Below are 17,847 nucleotides of genomic sequence, written 5' to 3'. Positions count from 1 at the left end.
AGAAGCTGTAAAAGGGATTCTGTGTGCACCAACAAAACACAACAAACCATGGCAGAGCCCAAAGAGTCACCTGATTTTGAACCATCTGTATAAATAAGAATAGAAGGATGGTTTGAAAGATGTTCAGTAAATAACACAGTTATTTCCATTGGGAGTGTCTGGTTTTTAAAAAAAACAATGACTTAAAGATAGGTCACATTTGGGGACTGTAGTTAGCCACTGTGGGATGGGCTGACCAGTGGATACAGCAATGTTATCCAAGGAGAGACCCAATTCATCCTACTGTGCCTGGATATGATGGCCAAAAGGAGCAATGGCAGATTGACTGTTCTGAAAAAGTATGGCCTACTGAGGAAGAAAAACACAACACGAAGTGGGATGCTTTGGTCAGGAACAATGTTTTGGAGCATATATTAAAGATGGTTGCAAACGGCAGAGGTGCAAAGAAGTTTCACAAGACTCTACGTTTAAGCTCTGAACTGGAGAAGTGCTGAAAGCCCCAATGCATAAACAAAGTCCTTGATGATGAATGGGGTCCAGAATCTTTAAAGCTGAGGCCCTCACAGAGCCATAGACCAGTGATCCATAGTCAAGATTCGATCAAATAAGAGCATGACATCTTTTAGCATAGAAGATTGATCTGCTCCCCAAGTGGTGAAAGAGGAAACAGGGTATGATCAGTGCTCTTGTACATTTGGTCCATAGCTGCCTGGTGTGTGGTATAATGGTCAGGTTACGATCAAAGATCAGCCCCAAGAACTTTGTCTCAGGGACCACAAGCAGCACAACTTCACTGATATGGAGTTCAGGATCAGGGTGAAAACTGTTAGCAGCAAAAGTGCAAACAAATGGTTTTAGAGAGAGGGAAGTTAAAACCATTTGCTGTGGTCCACTTCAGTAAATGATTGAAGGCAGTCTGAAGCTGCTGCTTAAAATACCTAATGTTCGACGACAAACAAGAGATATGAAAGTCATCAACACAGAGCCAATTTTCAACAGTAAGAGGGAGTTGTTCAGTGATGGGATTTATCTTTATGCCGAAAAGTGTGACACTCAAAACACAGCCCTGAGCGACCCCAAGTTCCTGTACAAAAGAACAGGAAAGTGTCGAACCCACACGAACTTGGAATCTCCTGTCCATTAAAAACTTTTTAATAAACATGGGTAAATGGCCACGTAACCTATATGTATGGAGGTCTTGCAAAACGCCATACCTCCATGTTGTGTCATAAGCCTTCTCAATGTCAAAGAATATTGATACAAAATGTTGACGTTTGAGAAAGGCTTCTCTGATTGATGTTTCAAGACAAATTAGGTGGTCTGTGGTGGAGTGCTGTCGTCAGAACCCACACTGGGTGGGCGAGAGGAGGTTGTTTGATTCGAGGAACCAAACAAGACGAGCATTAACCATCCTTTCTAAGGTCTTACAGAGACAGCTCGTCAAAGCAATTGGATGGTAGTTTGAAGAAATCTTGGGATCTTTCCCTGGCTTAGAGAAAGGTAAAATAATAGCCTGGCGCCAGGCGTCAAGAAAAACATTCTCCTGCCAGATCCGGTTAAAGACAATCAGAAGGACATCAAGAGAAGCAGGAGATAGATGGTGCAGCATGTCATAATGAACATCATCAGGTCCAACAGATGTACTGGCAGACTGATGAAGGGCCATTTTCAGTTCCACCAGTGTAAAGGGACAATTACAGTCAAAGAAACAGTCAGTTCGAAAGGAAAGAGGTGAACGCTCTGCCCGAGTCTTGATGGCCAAGAAGGTGGAGGAACAAGCAAATGTGCTAGATACCCAGCAAAAGCTTTCTCCTAGAGTATCAGTGATGCTCTAGGACATCAGCCACTTCCTGACCATCAGAGAGTAAGATCGAGCGGGGGACAGAATTGTAGTGCACATTAACCTTTCAAATCCTGTCCCATATAATCTTGGAACTGGTGGTAGAAGATATGCTAGTTGTGAATTTAATCCAATATTCCTTCTTACCCACCTCGCATGTGCACGGGCCCATTGGAAAGTGACGCGGTTTGAAAGTGTGAGATATCTACGAAAAGTATCCTAGGCCCGTTTTGAGCCTTTCATGCTTAGTGGCAAGCAGGATTCCACCACGGACGAGGATATCGTGGAAAACGTGTCGAGGTTTTAGGAATACACTGAGCAGCTGCTTGTATAATACAGCCAGTTACCGCTGCCACACAGTCATCTATTGATGGCTGATTTATGATGGCAGGATCAAGTTCTGCGAGAGCAGTGAAAGTGGACCAGTCTGCCTGATCCACCTTCCACCAAGGCATGCGGGTAGGGTGGCATCGACCACGGCCAGTCTCTCTGAAAAGGAAAGGAAATTGATCACTGCCTAGTGGATTATTGTCAACCCTCCATGAAAAATGGGAGAATAATGAAGGGGAGCAAACCGAGAGATCAACAGCGGTAAAGGACTGACTAGGTGCATGAAAATAAGTGGAAGAACCAGTATTGAAAAGAGAAAGATTGTGATCAGAGAGCATATGTTCTACAGAGCGACCTCTCCAATCAATAACAGCACTTCCCCAGAGGGGATGATGTCCATTAAAGTCCCCCAGGATTAGAAATGGAGACGGCAACTGTTCAACAAGAGCATCAAGGTCTGATTGATCATATGTCTCTCCAGGGGACAGGTAGAGAGAACAAATAGTGATGGTATGATCCAAGGAAACACGGACAGCTACGGCCTCAAAGGGTGTGTTGAGTGACAAAGACAGGGTGGGCACATGCTGATCAACCGATAGTGCCACCCCTCCATGTACTTGCCCATCACACAGCCTGCCATTTCTATACAGAAAAAACTGCAGGTTTGAGAAATGTTTCTTGTAAGGAAAGACAAACAGGATGGTAGGAAGCAATCAGTGTTTTGATATCATCCAGATTAGAACGTAAACCTCGACAGTTCCATTGTATCAAGGTGGCCATTTTTAATGACGATTAGGTGAAGTGGCTGGAGAACCCTTCTGTTTATGACCACGTCTTTTTTCCTTACTGTCCTTAGTCGAAGGAGGTCTATCAACCTCCATGGATCCTGCCCTGGGTCAATTGGGCAGGTCTTTATTGTTGGAAGAGGATTCCAGTGACTGAGGACATAAACGAATGATTGTTTTGCATCTTCGGATGGGAGAAAAAGATATATTTGAAGAAATGCCTGTATTTGAAATCAAAGGATGTGGATCTTGGGGTTTGTTGAAATGTATGGGAGGAACAGAGATGGGTGTGGAAGTCGATTCATCAACCTTTTTAACCATGGAGGTCAAAAGGCTTTTTATTTGTTTTGAAAACGATTCTCTTGGAGGCACAGAGATCTGTCTGCACTCCCACTGTAGTTGTGGAATGAAGTGCAGCAGTATATGTCCAAGATGGAGTGGTGGGCAGCAATTTCTGAGCCTCAGGATAACTAATGTTATGTATCGTTTCCAAACGCTGCACCTCTTTTCCTCCAACCATTTTGGGCAAGAACGAAAGTAGAAGGGGTGAGAACCATTGCAGTTGACCCAATGTGGGTCCATGTCACATTCATAGGCATTGTGGTCCTTGCCCCCACAACGAGTACATGTCAGGGAACCACGACATGATGTCTTTGAGTGGCGAATCTCTGACATTGGAAATATCAAGAGGGTTTGGAATGTATGGCCGTACCTGTAAATGAGATAACCTGCCTTGATGGTGGCAGGTGCACGTGGTGATGTAAATGTCGAAACAAGGTTATTTGTCAGCAGTGTAACTCCATCTTTGCAGTGGAGATGCACCTCACTGCAGAAACTCCTTGAGTGGAGAGACGAGCGAGAATCTCTGACTCGGGGACGTTCTTCAAATCCCTCTCAACACTAAATCCTCATGATGAATTCAAAGTAGCATGAGGTGTAACCTCAATAGGTATATCCCCAATTGCCTTTGAATACAAGAGAAGTTCACTATGTTGATATTTGGGTATTTCCACCAATATGTCCCAAGATAGAAGCTTCTTTACTAACTTTGGAGACCAGCAACTCCCTCTAGTCCCTTTTGAATGAAAAAGGGAGACATTGGCCATAAAGGTTTATCTGAAAGAGAATGTAGCATAAGAAAATGAGGTACAACAGGTGTTACACATGTTGAAGATTGCTGCTCAGAATCTTCAAGACGTGGTCGTTTACCTATGGACTGTTTTTTCGCTATTTAAGTTTTTATTTAGAGGATCCATGGTAAAAAAAAAAGGAATATTTTGGTGCCCACTGACCCCACCCACCATGAAACCCTATGAGGGGACACACTAAAATGCCAAACAAGGACACTGCAGCAGTGCCATGGTTTTGTGAGCACTATACCCAAACACCAGAATCAGATACAATGTCCACAACACCTGTTGAGAACATCCAACACTAGTTCTTGGTTGACTCTAGCCCAAGTGGACCAGCTGAATGAACCAAGGGGTGCCACCCCAAGGCTACCCATCTACAGGAATTCAAGGACAATGTGGTGTGTTAGGGTTGGTCCTTTCAACCATCAGGATCCTCTCCTCCCCTTCATGGGTCACCATGCATGACAGACACGTGGGTGTATGTTTAGATCCCAGTAGAGGTAAACTGAAATAATGGAACCTTCACTGGGAGGCCCCTCACCAAATACAGGAATCCACACTGAGGGGATATATATAATGGACCATTTCCAGAAATAGAATAAGATGAGTGGGGAACTAGTGTGTTTGATTAGAAGATTAGAGATATCTCAACATACAGAGGTAGACAGGTTTTTATTTTATATACTGGCTTTTAAATAACAATAATTTAAATTCTTAATTTGTCACTGTACAAAGTCCATGCTTTTGTACATCACAAACATGTAATTTTAACTAGTGCTGCATTTAACATACCATGTGGCACACAAATGTTAATGTTCAGTTGTTTTTTTAAATATTTACTTTTAAATTAAATAAGTGAATGATGTATAATATAAAAATTTGAATTATTATAATATCATTACTTACCTTACATATGATTTCAAATAACTGAATGTCAATATGTATCAAATTTGTACGTATGACGTTTGTCAACAATATTGATACGCATACCTATGAAAGTGAAAGGCAAGCAGACAAATCAGGATGGATAGAATGTGTCTGATCTTTGAAAAACATAATTACCACCAGAAAAGTATCCAGAGATTAAGGAAAGTGCCCACAAGAAGCTCAGTAGCAAAGGGAGGATTGGGATAGTTGAGCTTTCACAAAGCAGGAGCTGAAAAGTGTCTATAAACATTTTGTGTCCAAAACCTGCAAGGAGTAGGGACTGTGGGCAGTAAGAAGAAAACAAATAAAAAAAAAGGTACAATCTCAAGAAGCTGTAGACAATGAGAAACCTGATAAAAGGTTCCCAGTTCTAAGGGCAAGAAACCAATGTGAAAAGAGACTACTGCTGAAGACCTACATTAATTCAAGATGCCATTGTTTAAGAAATGCTCCAACAACACTACATTACAAAGGAGAGGTGCAAGACAAGCTCTGGAGTGGAAAGTGAAGAGGCAAATTTAGAAAGTAAGGCAACTTGACAAAATACATCCAAGAATAAAAGAAACCGTGATAACTGGACAAAATGGAAGATGGAAATAGAAAACAAGGTAAAAAAACAAGTAGTCACAGTAAAGCTGATACAATTGTGATATAGAGCTTCCAAATGAAGGTGAAACATGGGAATAAACAAAGAAGTTGAATTAGAGATAAAGATGAGTAGATGATGAGAAGAAAAACTGGAAGGAAGAAAAAGTAAAACCTTTAACTGAAAGAAAAATACAGGTGAACGAAATTTACAAAACAATTTAGCTTGAGATTCAGCAAAAAATTACAAATCCATGGAATTAAATCAGTGAAGGAGGAAAGTGGAATTACTTGAGGAAGAGGAAATGAAAAGCAAAAGAAGGTATAAAAACAAGTGACAAAACACAAGATTGGAAAGACTCAACTGGAGTGTTAGAAGAAAGAGGTTGAGGTTAATGGTTCCAAGATCAAAACTGAAACAATCATGTGGTGCACAATAGTAGTAACATCACTGACCATCATTATCTCTCTTGTCATTGTTATGATATTGAATGACTCCTGTGAAGGAGTGTTAAAAACCTTAGGAGACCTACCTAAGTAATGCTGAAACATGAACAAAGATTCTAGAAGTTATGCATATTAAATATCAAAAGTATTTACATTCTCAACAAAAATCACCATTCAAAGTAAAAGCTTCATAAATTCACACACAAAGCTTTAGTAAAAATGCTTTTCTTAAAAATCTGATTATTTTATGTACAACAGACAATGTTTACTAAAAGCTTACCAAATTTTGTGAAATTATGCCTACTAGCTCCAGAGGTATGTTACGGGCAGTTTCATAGTTATAAGATTAGTCAAACTGACTCTGCTTATATGCTCAGGGTTAAGAAATCATTTTCTAGCATGAAATTTACCCATATCATGAACAATGCCTCATAGGTCTAATTAGTCAACCTGTTGCTATAAGCATATACCTGATAACCTTTCATTTAAATTTTAGAGATTGCTAAGTACTTCTTTTCTGTACATAACCAGAGAGAGATAAAAATGAGAAGATGGGAAAAAACTAAAAAAAAACAGTAGAAAAAGAGAACAACCCAAAACTGTAAGAAAATATTCAGGTGAATGAAGCTTATAAAACAAGTTAGCTTAAGATTCAGGAAAAATTACTTGAGAGAAAACAAAAGAACAAACCTATGGAATTCAATCAGGAAGCACCTCTGAAAAATCCATATGTTGTTTCTATCTCTAAACTTCTTGAGTAGTTACTTGTACTTTTCAAGCAATTCTTCTGGTTTCCAGTATATTTTACATGTGCCACAATGACAGTATGCTCTTTGGTAGCAGCAGGCAAGCTGTCAACAAACTCTATAATGCTCAAAACCTTAGCAACTAGCGAGGAAATTCTTGTGTCAGTCAACTTTCTATATTGTCCACTACATACAGCTTTAAATAACATTATTCTTACATGAGGTAAACCTCTTAGAATGCTTAGGGTTAGAAACAGCATACTATTCTATATTAGGCTATTTGGTACTGCAGCATAGGAATGTTAACATTTTCAACACTGAAAATGTATTTCTGATTGATATATCTTTTCATATCTAGATTTTCCAAATTCAGTTTTGTCCTATATATGCAAAGGTTTTCACTCCCAGCACAGCTGGTTACCTCTATGTTGATTGTCCAATTATCAGCTCAAGATTAGGCTAAAAAGTAAGATGCACCAGTAGTGAGGAGAAGGTTACTACTTATCAGAAATACATTTTGAGTGTTGGAAAATTCTAGATTCGATGTGATATGTAACCTCCGCTCACATCTAGCTAAAATCCTACACTAAGTGTGGAGGAACCAGTGTGAAATATTACCTATGTTGCCTGTATCTTGGAAATAGTATAGGGGCACATTTATCAAAGACTGCACCTTGTCTGTATGACAGTACAGTCATTATCCATAGAGGAAGGGAAGTGTTGCAAAGATGACCAGAAAATACAAGCTTAGTGTGGGTAGCATGGCAGGTCAACTCCAACTGAAAAATAGGCAGCACCAGGAATTCACCTCCCAGATTGCAGTAGAAGGAGAGATCCCTTCCATCTTCACCTCAAGCCAAGTAGACAGAATAGGAAAAAGGCATTTATTCTGCAACTAAATAAGGACTTGTGTCAATTGAATACCAGATCATTAAGAACCCAATTTCTGGGTAAAGATAAGATGAGAGAAAGCTAGCCAGAAGGGTAAGCTGTGGTGCAATGACAGAACACCACCATTATTCTCACTAAGAGGAAACGGTCACATTCAAAATCTTGCATGGTTCACCACCCTAACAACTAGGAACTCTCATGCTTCACTAGAAAAAATAAAAGAAGTAAAAGCCCAGTCAGGAGTCCTGAGGAGCACATCACCATAAGAGAGTGCAACAGGTGATAATGTAAACCTTATTTTTAAAAGCAGGCCAGCACTAAATTTTAAGCTAAGCATGGAGGATAGGAATACCATCTTTTTCACTAATGCTAGTACATGAGAGAGTATGGCTTGAATCAAGGATTATTTTTTAAAAAATGCACAGCAAGTATACCTCAAGTAGTCTTGTGGAACACCCTACCTTATAGGTGAGTGTTATATCATGCCAAAACAGCCCTATACTGTACATAGTAAAAAAGCAGACAGAATTAGTTGCAGTGTCAGTGAGCTTGTTCCTGCAAATACCAACATGACCTGGTATCCAGAAGAACTAGATAGAAGTAAATATTAAAGAGAAATGTGCCAGTCAATTTTAAATCTCAACAAGAACAGGGTGAGATAGTACTTCCACTCGGGAGTATCCACTTTTCTCAGATGACTCAAAGTAAGGTCACACTTGAGGATGGTAATAAGCCACAGTGGGACTGCTGACCAGTAGATACAGCAATGTCATTCTAGGACAAAGCCAATTAATCCAGCTGCTCCTGGACATGAAGGCCAAAAGAAACAATGGTAGATCATATGTTCTGAAAAAGCATGGCCCACTGAGGAAGAAAAATGCAACCCCAGGTGAGATGCTGTGGTAAGGATTGAAGTTTTGAAGTATAAAGTAAGGGCAGTTGCAAATGGTGGATGTGTAGAGGAGGTTCATGAAATTCTGTACAAACTCTGGGCTAGGAAAGTTCATAAAGCCGACATGCAGAGCTGAAGCCTCTGATGGTGAACAGGGTCCAACATTTTCAAAGCCAAGGTCCTGGCAGAGCCATAGACCAGAGATCCATAGTCCAGTTTGGATCAACTAAGAGCACGATAGATTTTTAGTGTACAACATCATTCTGCTCCCCAAAAGGTGGAAGAAATGACAGGGAGGATGTTCAGTGCCCATGTACACTTGACACACACCTGCTTGATATGTAAAGGTCAGCTTACAGTCAAAGATAAGCCCCAAGAACACTGCCTCAGGGACCATGAGAAGCATAACTTCTCTGAGATGGAGCTCAGGATCTGAGTGAATACCTCTTAGGCAGCAAAAGTGCATGCAAATGGTTTTGGAGAGAGAATAGGTAAAACTGTTTGCTGTGATCCACTCCAGTAAGCTACTAAGAGCAGTCTGTAGCTGCTGTTCAATAAACCTAATGGTCATGTTGGAAGAACAGGAAAAAGCAAGAAATTTGAATCACCAGATATAAAAAAATGTTTAATAAAAATGGATAACTGGCCACTCAACCCACATGAGTAGAGGTCTCACAAGAAGCCATACCTCAAGTTGTATCATAATCTTTCTCAAGGCAAAAAAAATACAGAAACAAAATGCTGCCACTTAAGGAAGGTTTCCCTGATTGACATTAAGTTGAATTAGGTGGCCTATTGTCGTCGGAACCCATACTGCGTGGGTGAAAGAAGGTTGTTTGATTCAAAAAGACAAACAAGACTAGCATTAACCATCTTCTCTGAGATCTTACAGACAACTCATGAAAATAATTGGATAGTAGTTCAAAGGAATCTTAGTATCCTTCTCAGGCTTAGCAAAAGAGAGTATAATGGCACCAAAAATCAGGAAAAATATTTTCCTGCCAGATCTGGTTAAGAACAACCAGAAGAATAGCAAGAGAGATATGGCACATCATCTCGCAACGAATATCATCAGGTCTGACTGATGTACCAGATCAATGAAGAGCAAGCTTGAGTTCCACCAACATAAAGAAGCAATTACAGTCATAGGAAATAGGTGATCACTCTGCCCGTGTCTTGACGGCTAAAATGGTGGTGAATGAAGCAGAAGTCTGAGCTGTATGAGAATAGCTTTTGCTGAGAGAGTTGGCAATACTCTGGACATCAGCAACTTCCTGGCCATCAAAGAGCAAGATTGAAATGGGGGCACAAGTATACTGTCCACTAATCTTTTGAATCTCATCTCATATGACTTTGGAACTGGTGGGAGAAGAAATGATAGAGGTGTATTTCATTCAAGATTCTTCTGGTTTTGACATCTGACTCACCAAGCATGTACAAGGACCTGCTGAAATGCATTGCAATTTAAAAGTGTGGAATACCTTTTGTAGGTATCTCAAGTTCGTTTTTGAGCTTTTCTTGCTACATGGAAGGAAGGATTCCACTAAGAATGAGGATACTGTGGGATATGTGTATCAATGGGTTACAAGCTGACTTCTTACAGATGAAGATATTTAATGTCCTCATAGAAATACTAACATTTGAAGTTAATTCTCCAAAGTTTAATGTTTCATAATGTTTGGAATCTATAAAAATATCCTGATGAAACATCTGTAGTTTTCTGATTAATAATCATTTATCACATAGCTTCTGAAGTTTACAGCATAATGACTAGAAACCAAACAATATTCTATTGTCTCACCAAATCTTGCAACAGCTACCTTTAATACTCATTTGGTGAGATTTTCAAAAATTAACTTGTCAACAATATTCAAAGATATGCTAGTGCTTTCATACAATACATACTGTTGATTCTTACACTTGAGAATCTTCTACAAATTTAGGGAACAAGAAAGACTTATGCATTACACATTTAAAAATATGTTGCATGCATTAAATTGAAACAAACCCAGATATTAAAATAAATGTGTAACAGTACCTCCATTGCAAAAGGAAGAGCTTGGAACTGATAAATTTAATTTTGATATATAAACCAATGGTAAATTCTGATGCTTGGGAAATGAGAATGTGACTATAAGCATCAGATGTCCAGCACAGTCAACTAACCCAACAAAATATGATCATTAGAGGATAAGAACACTCCATAGTAGACTGAAGAAGGTCAAAAAACTGTGTAAGATATGCAAGTTCTAAGAACAGAAGCCAATCCCCAGTTTTTTTGTTGTTTTTTTTTGTGGGGGAATGACAAACAAATGGGAAGAAAATCCCTAAAAAGGGTGAGAAACCCTTCTGACTGTTCAATAGGTTTGACACTGCTTCAGAAACCTTGGTGAGAAAATGATCTCCTGAAAGAGGAAAAAGAATGGAAACAGGAGGAAAAACAAAAACTAAAGCCTTCACATAGAACCTGTAGTACCCAATGCTCAGCTTTAAAGGGGATCCATTTATTGATAAATTGATACAAATGTGCCTTTACTGTTCCTAAGCCCAGAGGATAGTTGCTAATGAGACTAAAGGTACTGAAGTATATGTACAGAAGAAGAATGGATGGGAGACAGCAAATGGAATAAAAAAAAAGCTTGGAAAAAACAATACACATAGGTAATCAAACAATCAATTCACTGGCAGAGGAAAAGAGCCAGACAAAACTCCTACAGATAAGAGGAAGGTAAACATAGTTTGGCAAGAAGAGCATCCTTCTACAACAGTGGAACCAAGTGAGGAGTGTAGGCCCAAGGAAGAACATGGTGATATAGAAAATTGAAGGACATGAGTCTCCACCAAAACATTATCAGCACAACAATGGATTGCTTTCAAAAGAAAATGAGATGAATAACAAATAGTGTAGAAGGTAGGAAAACTGAGCTTTAGAAAAACTAACAGGAGACAGTGGTTCAGTATCCAGACCTGATGAAATGACACCAGAGTCTGCAAGTCCAAAAAAATGGCTTCAGCTTCATTGTAAGCCAAGGCATTTGTGAAAGCAGTCAAGTAGGGTAAGCCATACTAGCATCAGAATGAAGTTGAAAAAAACATTTCAGAATGGACTCGGATATCAGTGGAAGGATGAAAAAACTAAGTAGTTACCCTTGAACCTTCTAGCCATCAAGGAGTAGACTAAATATAACTGGAGAAAGCCCCAGTACCTTCCAAACCTGATTGACTAACTGAAGAATTGGAACACAAGGTTGCTGATCCAATTTGGCCTTGTGAGAAGTTAACCTAGTAAATGAAGGCACCAAAAAGTCTAAATTCTCTTCAGACTATCATGGATCATTGGCAAGAGCAGCCTCAGATACAACAGAAGCATTCCACACAATTATGATATTACACATAACACAGTTTCATGCAGCTTAAGGGTTCCATATTTTATACATTTGTACAATTTTCCAAATAACTATCTCAACTGGCTCCTCTGTATTAATGTTATGTTCCATAGCAAAAAGAGTTCTTTAACCAATTTATGTAATCTAACACCACTGACTACAAACTAGTCAAGGTTTATTTATATTCATCAAAGTGCTCAAAAGCCTTCTTCCATTCTAGGGGTCATCCCTTCAAATAAGAATCCAGAGATTTCATCCATTTATTCTCCAGTACTTGATGCAATAAAAATGTCTTTCTACATTCTAAATAAATTCAAAGTATGTAAACATTACTTACTATAAAATTTCTAAACTGTAAGGGGTAGATGAGTCAACTGCAGAGATTAAATTTATGGATTTTCCACAAGACTACTAATAAAATGAACTCTTGAACTTTGAAGTGGAGGGCATTTGTTCCATTAATACCGGCAAAGACTGCTTCAAACTTGCCACATCAGCTTTATTATTCTCCAGTAATAAGTTACATTTTGCTAGAAGTTAACTTATACTTTACTAAGTAGTAAATTTAAATTATTGGTGAATTAATCACTTGACAATGAAGTGAAAAACAATCCACTGAAAGTCAAAACTCAAATACCATGTATGACAGTCCTGTTCAGAAGTTAACGTAATGGGCTGAAACAAAATGCTACTAGAACCAGGGTCAATCATAAAACATTTTAAGAAATTGCAACACAAAACCAAAATAAAACTTCCAAACAATTGGAATGCAATAAACAAAAAAAGTGAACTGTTGCCTATCCAGGACCTGATACAAACATTAATAAATACAATATAAAAATCAATTTTATTAATTTCAATAAATACAGGAATTAGGAAAAGGAACCACAAAAAAAACAAAACAAATTCTGAAATAAAAATTATTAAATTAAACTATTTCTCAATATCCAATATTGAGCAACAATCTGCAATAATTTGTTCTAACTATATCTTATGAACTAATTCAGATATAATAGGTTTAAAACCAAAATATGATACTTCTGGTTCGAAAAAAATTTGCTTTCAGACGTTGTTATAGTACGATAAATCCGAAATATTTAGCTGCTCCTATGAAAATTATAATGGAATGGAATTTGAATATGGAATAGCTTCAAAGTATGTCAACAATACTCCTTCAACAAAATGCCAAAACATGTTGATAATAAAACAAAATATGTTAGAAAGGCTCCAGTAAAACAACAGATGACACTTGTGTCCATTTAACTTTTAAATGTACTTAGTTGATGCTTACTATGCATCAGAAGTTAGGAAAAATACAGATGCCAAATACTGAAAACGTCCTGCAAAATATAGCAAAGATATAAATTTGATATAAAACTAAAAACTGGAAAAATTGTTCAAGACAGCTTGCTACATAATCATAGATCAGACCACTAACTCAAATTAATGACTTATCAAAGCTTTTGGCATCAAATTCAACGAGTCTGCATGAACCATCTGGCCATAACTTTTTGCTTTATTTACATTTGACTCATTTATATTTATGCTGCCGAAGCCTGCATTCTTACCGTGTAAGTTGCTCTCTCCATAGACATACAAAAAATAAGATAACATTCAATATTTCATTTTGAAACTTCACTATAATTTAAACTTGCATATGGGACCATACGATAATATTTCAATAAATTTATATTTCAATTGAAAATAATAAAGGATTATGAAGTTTTGAAACAGGTGTTTGTGGAATAATTCTGAAATACTATTATTATATTGTATTAATATATTTACTAATAGTAATTAATTTATTTCTGTACAATGTTTGACATGATTCCATACATTTAATTAAAAAAACATTTAAACGTTGCTTACGTTTCAGTTTCATTCACAACTTAAATAACGTCGTTATTTTCACATATTTCTTTACACTGCAGTTCAAAAATAAATCAAATTCTTATTATTACAACTTTTACTTCTACATATAATAATTATCGACCATATTGTGCCCATTATAGATTTCTAATCATTACCCAGAAGTAATCAAACACAAATGGCGAAGATTTCCGTTTCCCAAAATACTTGTAATGTCGTGCCCTCTTTACATTGAAACTGGTCAAGATATCAACCTAAAAGTAAAAATGCTGTTATTATATTCATTTGACTATCTTTTAACCACATACTTAACTTTCAAAACCCAATTATAAACATTAATGGCTACTAAAAAAAATATAAATACTATCTACCTATTAATCAAGACTGAAATTAAACGACCTTATAATAAAAATTTGTTATTTTTAATTATATACACAACGTTCGGTTAATAGCTTAACACTCCTACGAAAAGTGGGGCCTAATAGGCCCCAGAGCAACTTGAAAGGTTATTAATATTAGGCTAATAATTTTGTATTTAAATGAAATTGCCATTTAAATCCATTAATGAATGGATTAACGAGATTCCCACTGTCCCTATCTACTATCTAGCGAAACCACAGTTAGGGGAACGGGCTTGGAGAAATCAGGACTAGAAACGTCTTTTCGTAGGAGTGTTAATCAGGAGCATTTCGTTAAAACACAAAAGTGATGTAATCTTTGTTACGGTTTTTGTTTTAAAGGAATGCTCCCAAAAAAACTGTAAAACGAAACGTCGAGTGTTCACTTAAATAAAAATGATTAATTTTGTGCCAAAAGGTTATTTATTTCTAGCATTAAAATATTTTTATACAGTAGTAGCGGCACCAATACAAAACATTTGAGAGGAGCAAGTCAGAATTTTGGGTGGCAAAATATATCTTTTACTCGCGTGCAATTTAAGGGACTTTATTCCAGCAAAATTTTAATCTGCTAAATTTCTTTGAGTCAATTATGGGTTTCAGAAAGCACTTTGTATTGATTTCGAAACCCCAAAGTTCTCACAGACCTTGAAAATGATCAGAAATTCTTTAATCATTGTAGCTTATCTGGCATAATTTTTGAGAGAGGGAATAACAACTCTCTTCACTAAATATATTGATGAATAATCAACATAGACAAATTCTGAAAGACATGAAAAATCAAAGAATCATTTTATATTAACACTAATGAACCTTTACTGAACAGGTATTCCAAATAAGAGGTGAGTAACTTGTGGCTGCCATTGGTTGAATCTACAGGAAATCTTTCCTACAATCAGAAACAATGATAATCCAACCAATCCATAACACGCTCTCCACAATTCACCAGGACGCTATAAAAGCCCGACAACACCATTCCAGTGAAAGCGGATTTTCTTTGGATCTGTAGATCCCAGCCAGGGCAACTTGATCCATTGATCCCGGTCCTGAATCGCCCCGTTTGATTTAATATTTCGTCTAGTTTGCCTACTAGATTGCTTATTCTGTCGAATGTTGCCTTTGCCTCCACTTTTTCAGTTGCTACGCCTATCAGATTCGCACCCAGATTCATGCTAAAATCCTCAGCTCTTCCAGCCCAAAATTTTCAATAACCACGTAGTCAAAATTCTTAACTTTTACTAAGTGCGGGATTGAAGGAGGACTTTTTAGTCTTTAATCGCCCCTGGGGTTAATATTTCTGAGGAAATATTAATCTTATTTCAAAACAACTGCCAGAATTGTGTATGTATGTGACACACACTGACAGTCAGAATCCGATTTCCTCGTTTGGACGTCAAGCTAGCAAGAAGTGCTGAATTTGCTCTGCTATCATGCTATTTAAGATGCAAGGACCAGCTACGCCAATTATTGCACTGGTCTCGCCGGTAATCTGTACTGGTCTACCGCTGCACGTTACCCATTACAAGTCGCTATTTTCATCGCCCAAGCCAAGCCAAGCGCGCAACCATCGACCCTTCAAGATCCTGAATCCTTCGCCGGGGCGGAATTCTTATCCAGTCAACTCTACACCCGCTGATCAAATATATTTGTGGCAACCATGGAACATGGAATTTAACGTCAGTTGTTCCCTCACTAAAAGTCCTGTCAGCCTTTTCTCTGTGTTTCTTAAGGGCATCGACCCAACCATTCAACCAGAAGAAATTAAACAAGCCATTGTTTATCAATTCCAGACCAAGGTACACTCCGTACATCGTATATTCTCCAAACAAACCAATCTGCCCACTTATTTCATGAAGATAGTGACAACCTCGAAGTATACTGCTGACTGCATTTTACGTAACAGGTGTTACTATCACATATTTCGCTTCAGTGCCGCATCGTCGTTCCACCAACTTGTGGTAATAGACTCGTACTTCGCGGGTTCGAATCCCTGTCAAACCAAATATGCTCTCCCTTTAAGCCGTGGGGGCGTTATAAAGTGGCGGTTAATACAACAATTTCTTGGTAAAAGAATATCCCAAGAGTTGGCGGTGGGTGATGATGACTAGCTGCCTTTCCTCTAGTTTTACACTAATAAATTAGAGACGGCTAGCGTAGAGAGCCCTCGTGTAGTTTTGCGCGAAATTAAAACAAACAAACAAAAAATGAAAATAAATTAATGAAGGTATATTTAGTTATCCTAATTTTGTATTAACAAATGAAAAAAAAGGTTTTTCATGTGATTTATTGCATTGAAACGCAATGAGGTGCACTGCCACAAATTACATGATTTGTCTGAGTTTACTTTGTATGCTTAGTTTTTTGAAAATAAAAGGCGTTCTTGTTTATGCTATTTAAGGATTGTTTAGGGAGTAACTTTGCAAATTTGCAGTATCTTGCAGTAATTGGTGGGAATCTGTTGAAAGTACAGATTTAAAGAAACTTAGTAGATTACTAACCTAAAGTTCTTGAAGGTTTTTCTCCAATTACAGGCTTTTGCTTGTTATGAGGCATTGCTAGCCATGTAGATGTTTCAAATAATCATTTTAATAAACAAGAAATACTGAAGTATAAGAAAATATGTTTATGAAGCAATAATGTTTATAGAACAATGACAATTCCAAGAACATACCAAGAATGTTGTCACCGTATGCTTAAATAATAGCTAGTTTAAGATAAACTGACGTTATCAAGGACAAAAGATAAGTTATTTAAAACAGAGATTCAGATAAAACCGCTGAAAACACCAGCTATTTGTTTAGATTGGAGCAGATGGACACTATCAACGTTAAGAGGGGTTATTCAAGCTATAAACTAAAGATGAGAAACGAAACAAAACTGTCTGTTGTATATTTGAGTTGAAGCAAATTGACGCTGTCAAGGTTAAAAGGGTTAAGCAAACTTGGACGTTGAAACCAAGAGAAACCTAGGATGGTGGACCGACGCTACAGTATGGGCTATTGTTTTCAAGAGATTGATTAACTAACAAACTTAGAAGTTTGTAAACAAGAGAGAAACCTTAACTATTTGATGACGCATCAGTATGAACTATTGGTAATTAACGAGCGTGAGAAATCATAAAGAGGAAGTCAGCTGACACCAGGGTACTATAATTTGGCCAACAATTCCCCATTAATCTGGTACAGAAGGTTCTAGAATAGATGACGGAATATACATAAACAATATCTTCAAAAATTTAGCAAGCACTTCGAGCTGATCTGATCATTCAAGAGGAAAAAGAGATGATGTCTCTTACTGTTAGTAGAAACGCCATTTCTCGCCCGAACTCTTTGTAAGTATTATAATGCCATTCTTTCTTAAACATTAGTCATCATGTTAATAGAGTTAAAATGATTGCCTATAATAAACATGAATAAAGATACATTATATATATTTATACATCTGTGTATACATATTAATTGTTTGATGACTTAAATAAAAAGTGTTATTGTAAGTCTTAGTCTCGAATCACTTTGTTTTAACTGTAAACCCTGGAGTTAGTACTTGTGTGCTCCATTCACCCACTGCATCCTCACTTTATATAAATATTTCATGTGACAAGTCAGCCCACGGCCAAGT

At 37.5% G+C, this 17,847-nt stretch overlaps 1 protein-coding gene across 2 annotated transcripts in view; it reads right to left on the bottom strand.

Moving 5' to 3' along the window:
* LOC143252933 (transcriptional repressor NF-X1-like) overlaps positions 1-14,045 on the bottom strand; it is a 97,551-nt gene extending 83,506 nt beyond the window's left edge. For both annotated transcript variants that reach the window (XM_076505824.1, XM_076505825.1), the window contains exon 1: positions 13,832-14,045. The gene's annotated coding sequence lies outside the window, so the exon portion shown is untranslated. The remainder of the gene's footprint in view (positions 1-13,831) is intronic.
* Between the last annotated feature and the right edge of the window lie 3,802 nt (positions 14,046-17,847).

Source organism: Tachypleus tridentatus, chromosome 6 (assembly GCF_004210375.1).
Source record: "Tachypleus tridentatus isolate NWPU-2018 chromosome 6, ASM421037v1, whole genome shotgun sequence".
In the NCBI taxonomy this organism is placed as follows: domain Eukaryota; kingdom Metazoa; phylum Arthropoda; class Merostomata; order Xiphosura; family Limulidae; genus Tachypleus; species Tachypleus tridentatus.
This window is presented reverse-complemented; position numbering and strand designations above follow the sequence as displayed.